This window comes from Procambarus clarkii, chromosome 1, assembly GCF_040958095.1.
Source record: "Procambarus clarkii isolate CNS0578487 chromosome 1, FALCON_Pclarkii_2.0, whole genome shotgun sequence".
NCBI classification, from domain to species: Eukaryota; Metazoa; Arthropoda; class Malacostraca; order Decapoda; family Cambaridae; genus Procambarus; species Procambarus clarkii.
In genome coordinates this window covers 62,780,393-62,790,392 of record NC_091150.1, presented here as the reverse complement: position 1 = coordinate 62,790,392, position 10,000 = coordinate 62,780,393, and positions in this window count along the sequence as shown.

Genomic DNA, 10,000 nt, shown 5'->3' with positions numbered 1-10,000 from the left:
TGGATGCTGTGAAGTGGGTAATGAGAGGTGGGTGCTGTGAGGTGGGTGCTGAGAAGTGGGTGCTGTGAGGTAGGTGCTGTGAGGTGGGTGCTGTGAGGTGGGTGCTGTGAGGTGGGTAATATGAGTTGGGTGCTGTGAGGTGGGAGCTGTGAGGTAGGTTCTGTGAGGTAGGTTCTGTGAGGAAGGTTCTGTGAGGTGGGTGCTGTGAGGTAGGTACTGTTGTTATACTCAAATTCTGTCAGTTGAAAAATGTAACCAATCACAGGCAAGTAGGCCTCTGACGTCATGCCAGACAGAGGAGCATCAGCATGCTCCCAGCAGCCTCAGTTATCCTCACAGACCCAGAGTAGGGACCTCGGCTGGCAGTATACACCTGTTCTCACTCAATAAATATATACAGAAGCGACTACTGTGTCTACATTCAACCCGAACAAGGCAAACGAATACTGGTAGCAGCAGTGGGATCCAGAAATTTTTTTCTGGAAGCAAAAGTTCCAGTACCCAGCATCGCCTCGTGTTCCAGCCAAAACCGCCGCCACCGCCACCGCCACCGCCATAAGCCGCCATCCTGCCACCCACGCATCAAATATTGTGCCAGACCGGGGTCCTGCCATCAACCACTACTCCAGGCTAACGTTTTAGAAGTAAGGGTCAATATTTTCCTGTGAGAACGCTCACTCATCAGTGAGGAGGAAGGAAGCTTCCCGCGCCAGCCATTTTTGAACCTCGCGCCACCACGTGGGAACCACCTATTACACCCACCACCACCACCACCGCCACCCAAGCTGACAGTATCAAGCTTCGTGAGGGTGCAAGCTACTGCAATCGTCGTCAGCCATCGTCGCAAGTATCAACTGGTTATTCCATCGTCGCAATATTGTCGTCGTCAGAATTTATCTTCGTGCCTCTAGCCTGAACAGTGTGGGGTCCCTGAGTCTCGCGCCACCGCCGCCAGGAGCGCTGCCGTCGCATCCAGTTTGTAAACACGCCTCACATGGGCCTCTTCAGATCTTCACGACGCTTCTCCTACTTTGGCTACTGGTGATCCTCATAAATTACAACCCTGAGATAAGTAATTGCTAGTTGAGAACAACGTGCCAAGTGTTAAAAAGTGACTTATGTAATAATTCCCATAATATCCTGTGAATTAACCATTCAGTGACTTGTTAAATATTGGAGCTGGTTCAGTACTGCACTCCCCACAGTTTTCCTGTGTGATTTCAACATTCCTGCTTCTTACAGTAATTTCATTGAATTTTAATTGTTCTCCTAGAGTGTTATTGGTAAATTCAAATTCCAGTGAATTAAGAAATCCTTGTTTTAGTAGCAGTTAAGGATTTGTGCAATATAATTTTTTTTAATTTCTCCAGACCTAACTTGAAATTTATCCTTTAAGCATTTTATTTTAAACTTTTACCATAGGAGTTATATACATTCCTGTGTCCAGTTTATGTGCTACATCCATATTTCTTGCATTGCCACTTGTTGTGTTGAATCTTTTTAATGAAATTTTGCAATTGCATTTCCCAGTTTTTATTCTAAATTGCTGTGCTTAGTCTGGTTTAATTAATTTACATACATCTAATTCCAGTCATTTTTTTAATGAAAGATTGCTAAATTTAGTTTACAATTGCTTGTTCTTAATTATTTTCTTGCCTAGCCCAATTTAATAATTTTATTTCTGCCATTTTTACTTTAGCCAAGTTGATATTTTTTTGTGTTTATTTTTGTGTATACTATTTCTGATGCCAGGTGCACTTAATTATAATCTGCGTTCAAATATTACTTCCACGGCTGTGACAATGCCTACCACTGTTGAAACCCCTTCAGAATCAATGGGAACAGTTGCTCGTCCCAATGGCCAGAGATCAGCTCAGGAAATGGCTATTCCTCTTTTTGCTGGGGAATCGCGTTTATTAGAATCATGGTTTAGTAAGGTTGAAGCGAAAACAGTTGCACGTTTTTCTAAGCCTACTGATGCCGAATACTTAGCAATTGCACGGTCAGCCGTGGACACAACCAAAGGTGATGCACGTTTTGTTGTTGATGAGAAAGCCATTGTTAGCCTCCAGTCTTGGCCTGAATTTAAGGATTTCTTTCGCCGTCGCTTTGTTAATAAAGGAGACCTTGACCCATATAGGTTAGTCAAGAAAATTGCCAATGCCACCATGCAGCCTGGTGAATCGTTTAATGCGTTTACTAGCCGTCTCGATCAGTATCTGTATGCCTTAGTTTCTGCTATGAATAATTCAACTTGGTTAGATAAAGACAATAATCTGTCCCCTGAGGCTATGGCCAAAATGATAGCATTTGGTACTTTAATGCATTTTGCCCCCGAGCATACAAAACCAATCGTTGAGCAACAAAATTTTGGTGTTAAACATGAAATTGGTGAAGTGTTTGAGGCTATTAACAATGCCGCAGATAAACTAGCTCCCCGAAGTGCTCAACTGTTGCCACCCTCTGATGCTGTAAATGTAGTTACAAGTTCTCAGCATCCTCCCACAAATTCTCAAAACTCTTGGTCGCAGAAGCGTACCCATGCTCGTAGCCCCCAGTCAAATTCGCCGCCTCATAAAATGCCGAAACGCCATAGTCCACAACCATCCACTCCCTCATGTTGGCATTGTGGTAAGAGTAACCACCTTGCAAGGGACTGTTGGTCCGCCCCTAGATCATCACCTCCTAGACAATTCTCTCGGCCCCCTCATCAATCTAATCATTCTAGGCTTCCATATTGCACGTACCATAAACAAGTTGGTCACCACACTGCGGATTGTAGAGCTAGGCAAAGGACATCTCCACCTCGTAACTCCCATGGTCAGTCTTGGCGAGGCTCACAGCGTCCAAGACATTATCAGAACTCTCGTAATTACAACTCCCAGCCCAGCTATAATGCAACTTCAAATTATAATGCTCAGTCACAGAATGCTGGAGCTCAGAATGTTCACTCCATGTCGTCGGGAAACCCCCAAGGCCATCCGCTAACCAATTCAAGCTAGCCAATCCTAGTGCCCTCCCTGTGTATTCAGTAGCTACCCAAAATAGATTTGGACACTTGACAGAGGAGGACACTGACTCTAGACCAGTTGTAGATGTTGACGGATCCACAGTAAATTTGACACAAACAAGACGCAGATATCCCAGACAACATAAGTCAAAAATAGTAACTTGTCCAGTCTCAAGTGATGGTCCCCTTGTATCAGCCATTGTACATGGTAGAGTTTTAAAAGTTTTTCTTGACTCAGGTGCAAAAATTAATATTGTCAAGCCCTCAGCTCTTAGAGACATTGAAAGTATGCACCCTACTATTTTAAAACAGTCACACATACCTTTTCTAAGTGGTATTTCAGGAAATAAAGTAAAAGTTCAGGGTGAAATTGACCTCCCACTCAAGTTCAATGATGTCACATTGTCTATAACATGTTTAGTTGTTGACATTATTCATTTTCCTGGAGACATTCTCTTAGGTCTGTACACCATGATTGATGAAAATATTGCATTGTTTCCCCATCGTTGGAACATAAGTATCAAAGACCATGTCATACCCTTGTGTAGCATGTATCGACAGGGCCACGAGTTCAACCTTCAATCAGATTATGTTAATTTTGTTGACACCCGCCTTGCTAGCGTAGGTTTGTCAGATCATTGTCGTGGTAGCATACCCGAGAAAACAGGCACTCGATTGAAGCATAGTAGTTGTACAGTTGTTAAGGAGAATGAGTATCGGGACTTTCTGGAAGGGGACGCCCTAACGGATTCTCGTTGTCTCGCTCGCCTGGCAGCTTCCATCTCTGAAGTCAGTGGTTCCACGGCTACTGACACTGTGCTACACCCTCATTCTCTCACCAGAATAAGAGTTAAGGTTCAGGGAGTGCCTGAGTTGTCGGATGTGATTGCGGAAAGTGAAACATGTAAAGTGAATGGTACATTTGTTGAACCCTCCTGGCACACAGTGCAGGATGGTACTGTCTCACTTTTTATCGCGAACACAAGTAATGCCGATATCCATCTCCAGTCTGGTACCCATGTTGTAGATTTTGCCCATTACTCGTTACCGGTGCGAGTTGTGGATGATGTCTCCATGGATCATACTGTTTGTACACTCACACCAGGAGAACAGGGATCTCAGCCAGAGGTGCAAGCGCAACACCTCAGTCCTACTGATTTTCCTGACTCTGTGGCTCAGCTTTTGAAAATTTTGAACAAGAATAGAGCTGTTGTTGCTCTACCAGGAGAAAAATTAGGTCTCACTCCTCTCATTACACATAAAATTCCCCTTGAACAAGGAACTACGCCTATTTATGTACCAGCTTACCGACTTCCCCATTCTCAGAGAGCAGAAGCAGATAGACTTGTAGAAGAAATGTTACAGAGTGATGTAATTGAATCGAGTAATTCGCCATGGAACGCTCCATTGATTCTTGTACCAAAGCGAGATGGGACTTGGAGACCTGTAATCGATTATCGCAAGCTTAACAGAGTAACAATACCTGATCGTTTCCCACTTCCAGTTCTAAATGATTTGTTGCAAAGTATTGGTCGAAACAAAGTATTCTCAACGTTAGATTTGTTGCAGGGATTCTGGCAAATCCCCCTTGATGAGGAAAGTAAACAATTGACAGACCACTTGATGTTCAGCAACCCCATACTAGCAATTATAATCTTAGATCTAGACCTCTCGTTTCAACCGTGCACTCACCACATGTCCATTGGCTAGATGTTAACGAGGATATCTCTCAAGATGATAGTTTGTCGCATGAAGTTTCACCTGTTCCGGACCTTCAGTCAGAGCCAGAGTTGTATAGTGCTCTGGATGAGCTAGGTGTAGATATCCGCAGAATTTATAATTGATTGCACTCTGTAGTTATTCTGTTTGTTTTGAAAAAAAAAAAAAAAAAAAAAAACTCAATTGCAGTATTTCTACCACATGTGTCTTATTATTACCATTATATATAATGTATAGTTTTTCTCAACTTTATTTTGTTATGAATTAGATGCCATTGTCAAGTCTACTACCATTTGTATTTTTACAGTGCTTGTCATAAGAGTTATTATTGTTCTAGCAACCACATTGTGGCCAGTGAATCCTGACTGCTATCACGCAGATGTTAGTCTTCTTGATCCAGGTCTTGTATATGCTTGTAAATATATTGCACATTATATATATTGTACATTGGTCTTGTAAATATATTGTATATTTCGAAAAAAAAAAAAAAAAAAAAAGAAAAAAAAAAAAATTATCTATCTTGAAATTCAATTGTGGTTGTTAGGTCAGAACTTTGTTCTATTAATGTAATAATTGTTTAATTTTGTATGGTTTTCAAGCACATGCCATTGACACATGTTAATAATTTTGTTTAGGCAATACCTTGAGTTGTATTGTTCATATCTGATCAGTAGACATACACATGTTCTTAATACTCTGGTTTAATCAAAGAATTGTTACCATGATTTTCACCTATTATGATGAATTTTTTTTTTTGGTGCATATATGCCGAGTTGTTGTATTACGCACACCTGATCTTCTTTCAATGTTTTATTATGCAAATTTCACATGTAAGCCATTATTGTATGCCACCGAGGTCCTTTCAGTATCATTGTAACTATATAGCTAGCCAGAGCTTGTCGACAAGGGACGTCGACTTGGTAGCGTGTCCGAGCGGTGTTATACTCAAATTCTGTCAGTTGAAATGTAACCAATCACAGGCAAGTAGGCCTCTGACGTCATGCCAGACAGAGGAGCATCAGCGATGCTCCCAGCAGCCTCAGTTATCCTCACAGACTCAGAGTAGAAGGACCTCGGCTAGGCAGATATTTACCTTGCTATCTCAGTCAATAAATATATACAGAAGCGACTACTGAGTCTACATTCTACCCGAACAAGGCAAACGAATACTGTGAGGTGGGTGCTGTGAGGTGGGTGCTGTGAGGTAGGTACTGGGAGGTGGTTGCTGTGAGGTGGGTGCTGTGAGATGGATACTGTGTGGAGGGTGCTGTGAGGTGAGTACTGTGAGGTGGGTGCTGTGAGGTAGGTACTGTGACGTGGGTGCTGTGAGGTGGGTGCTGTGAGGTGGATAGTTTGAGGTAAGTGCTGTGAGATGGGCGTTGTGAGGTAGGTACTGTGAAGAGGGTACTGAGAGGTGGATACTCTGAGATGGGTGCTGTGAGGTGGGTACTGTGAAAATGATGCTGTAAGGTGGGTGCTTTGAGGTGGGTGCTGTGAGGGGGGTTCTGTGAGGTGGGTGCTGTGGGGTGGGTGCTGTGAGGTGGGTACTGTGATGTAAGTATTGTCAGGTAGGTACTGTGAGGTGGGTAATGTGAGGTGGGTGTTGTGAGGTAGGTACTGTGAGGTGGGTGCTGTGGGGTGGGTGCTGTGAGGTAAGTAATGTGAGGTGGGTGCTGTGAAGTGGGTAATGAGAGGTGGGTGCTGTGGGGTGGGTGCTGTGAGGTGGGTGCTGTGAGGTGAGTGCTGTGAGGTGGGTGCTGTGAGGTAGGTACTGTGAGGTAGATACTGTGAGGTGGGTAATGTGAGGTGGGAGCTGTGAGGTAGGTACTTTGAGGTGGGTGCTGTGGGGTGGGTGCTGTGAGGTAAGTATTGTGAGGTGGGTGCTGTGAAGTGGGTAATGAGAGGTGGGTGCTGTGAGGTGGGTGCTGAGAAGTGGGTGCTGTGAGGTAGGTGCTGTGAGGTGGGTGCTGTGAGGTGGGTGCTGTGAGGTGGGTAATATGAGTTGGGTGCTGTGAGGTGGGAGCTGTGAGGTAGGTTCTGTGAGGTAGGTTCTGTGAGGAAGGTTCTGTGAGGTGGGTGCTGTGAGGTAGGTACTGTGAGGTGGGTGCTGTGAGGTGGGTGCTGTGAGGTAGGTACTGTGAGGTGGTTGCTGTGAGGTGGGTGCTGTGAGATGGATACTGTGTGGAGGGTGCTGTGAGGTGAGTACTGTGAGGTGGGTGCTGTGAGGTAGGTACTGTGACGTGGGTGCTGTGAGGTGGGTGCTGTGAGGTGGATAGTTTGAGGTAAGTGCTGTGAGATGGGCGTTGTGAGGTAGGTACTGTGAAGAGGGTACTGAGAGGTGGATACTCTGAGATGGGTGCTGTGAGGTGGGTACTGTGAAAATGATGCTGTAAGGTGGGTGCTTTGAGGTGGGTGCTGTGAGGGGGGGTTCTGTGAGGTGGGTGCTGTGGGGGGCGTGATGTGAGGTGGGTGCTGTGATGTGGGTGCTGTGAGGTTGGTACTGTGTGGTGGGTGCTGTGAGGGGGTTGCTGTGAGGTGGGTGCGGTGAGGTGAGTACTATGAGGTAGGTACGGTGAGGTGGGTACTATGAGGTGAGTGAGGAGAGGTGGGTACTGTGAGGTGGGTAATATGAGGTGGGTGCTGTGAGGTGGGAGCTGTGAGGTGGGTGCTATGAGGTGGATGCTGTGAGCTGGGTGCTGTGAGTGGGGGTGCTCTGAGGTGGGTGCTGTGAAGTGGATGCTGTGAGGTTGGTGCTGTGAGGTGGGTGCTGTGAGGTGCGTACTGTGAGAAGGGTGCTGTGAGGTGGGTGCTGTGAGGTGGATACTATGACGTGGGTGCTGTGAGGTGGGTGTTGTTAGGTGGGTACTGTGAAGTGGGTACTGAGAGGTGGGTGCTGTGAGGTGCGTGCTGTGAGGTGCGTTTTGTGAGCTGGTTGCTGTGAAGTAGGTACTGCGAGGTGGGTGCTGTGAGGTGCGTACTGTGAGAAGGGTGCTGTGAGGTGGGTGCTGTGAGGTGTGTACTGTGAGAAGGGTGCTGTGAGGTGTGTACTGTGAGAAGGGTGCATTGAGGTGGGTGCTGTGAGGGTAGGTTCTGTGAGGTGGGTGCTTTGAGCTGGGTGCTTTTAGGTGGGTGCTGAGAGGTGGATACTTTGAGGTGGTGCTGTGAGGTGGGTACTGTGAGGTGGGTGCTCAGGTGGAAGCTGTGAGGTGGGTGCTTTTAGGTGGGTGCTGTGAGGTGGGTGCTGTGAGGTGGGTACTGTGAAGTGGGTGCTGTGAGGTGGGTGCTGTGAGGTGCGTACTGTGCGGTGGGTGCTGTGAGGTAGGAACTGTGAGTTGGGTGCTGTGAAGTGGGTGTTGTGTGAAGGGTGCTGTGAGGTGTGTACTGTGAGGTGGGTGCTGAGATGTGGGTGCTGTGATGTGGGTGCTATGAGGTGGGTGCTATGAGGTGGGCGCTGTGAAGTGGGTACTCTGAGGTGGGTCCTGTGAGGTAGGTTCTGTGAAGAAGGTGCTGTGAGGTGGGTGCTGAGAGGTGGATACTGAGTGGAGGGTGCTGTGAGGTGGGAACTGTGAGGTGGGTAATGTGATATTGGTGCTGTCAGATGGGAGCTGTGAGGATGCTATAAGGTGGGTACTGTGACGTGGGTGCGGACAGGCCGGTACAGTAAGGTGGGTGCTGTGAGGTGGATATTTGAAGTGTGTGCTGTGAGGTGTGTGCTGTGAGGTGGGTGCTGTGAAGTTGGTACTGTGTGGTGGGTGCTGTGAGGTGGGTATTGTGAGGAGGGTCCGGAGAGGTGGGTAAGGTGAGGTGGATAATGTGAGGTGGGTACTGTGAGGTGGGTCCGGAGAGGTGGGTAAGGTGAGGTGGATAATGTGAGGTGGGTACTGTGAGGTGGGTCCGGAGAGGTGGGTAAGGAGAGGTGGATAATGTGAGGTGGGTACTGTGAGGTGGGAGCTGATAGGTGGGTGCTATGAGGAGGGTGCTGTGAGGTGGATGCTGTGAAGTGGGTGCTGTGAGGTTGGTACTGTGAGGTGAATGCTGTGAGGTGGGTGCTTTGAGATGGGTGCTGAGGGGAGGTGCTGTGAGGTGGGTGCTGTTAGGTGGGGTGCTGTGAGGTGGAGCTATGAAGTGGGTACTGTGAGGTGGGTGCAGTGAGGTGGGTGCTGGGAAGTGGGGTGCTCTGAGGAGGGTGCTGTGAGGTGGGGTGCTGTGAGGTTAGTGGTGTGAGGTGGGTGCTGTGAGGTGGGTGCTGTGAGGGGGGGTTGCTGTGAGGTGGGTGCTGTGAAGAGGGCTGCTGTGAGGTGGGTACTGTGAGATGGGTGCTGTGAGGTGGGTGCTGTGAGGTGGGTGCTGTGAGGCGGGTTCTGTGACGTGGGGACTATGAGGTGGGTGCTGTGAGGTGGGTACTGTAAAGGGGGGTTCTGAGAGGTGGGTGCTTTGAGGTGGGTGCTGTGATGTGGGTGATGTGAGGTGGGTAATGTGAGGTGGGTACAGTGAAATGGGTGCTGTGAGGTGGATAATGTGAGGTGGATGCTGTGACGTGGGTACTGTGAGGTTGGTACTGTGAAATGGGTGCATTGAAGTGGGTGCTTTGAGGTGGGTGCTGCAATGTGGATATTGTGAGGTGGGTGCTGTGAGGTAGGTACTGTAAATGGGGTTCTATGAGGAGGGTGCTTTGAGGTGGGTGCTGTGAGGTGGGTGATGTGAGGTGGATACTTTGACGTGGGTGCTGCGAGGTGGATATTTGAAGTGTGTGCTGTGAGGTGGGTGCTGTGAAGTTGGTTCTGTGTGGTGGGTGCTGTGAGGTGGGTGCTGTGAGGTGGGTGCTGTGAAGTTGGTTCTGTGTGGTGGGTGCTGTGAGGTGGGTGCTGTGAGGTGGGAATTGTGAGGAGGGTGCTATGAGTGGATACTGTGATGTGGGTACTGTGAGGTGGGTCCGGAGAGGTGGTAAGGTGAGGTGGATAATGTGAGGTGGGTACTGTGAGATGGGTGCTGTGAGGTGGGTGCTGTGAGGTGGGGTGCTGTGAGGCGGGTTCTGTGACGTGGGGACTATGAGGTGGGTGCTGTGGGGTGGGTACTGTAAAGGGGGTTCTGAGAGGTGGGTGCTTTGAGGTGGGTGCTGTAAAGTGGGTGCTGTGAAGTGGGTGCTGCGAGGTTGGTACTGTGAGGTGAATGCTGTGAGGTGGGTGCTTTGAGGTGGGTGCTGAGGGGAGGTGCTGTGAGTTGGGTGCTCTGAGGATGGTGCTGTGAGGTGGGGTGCTTTGAGGTTAGTGG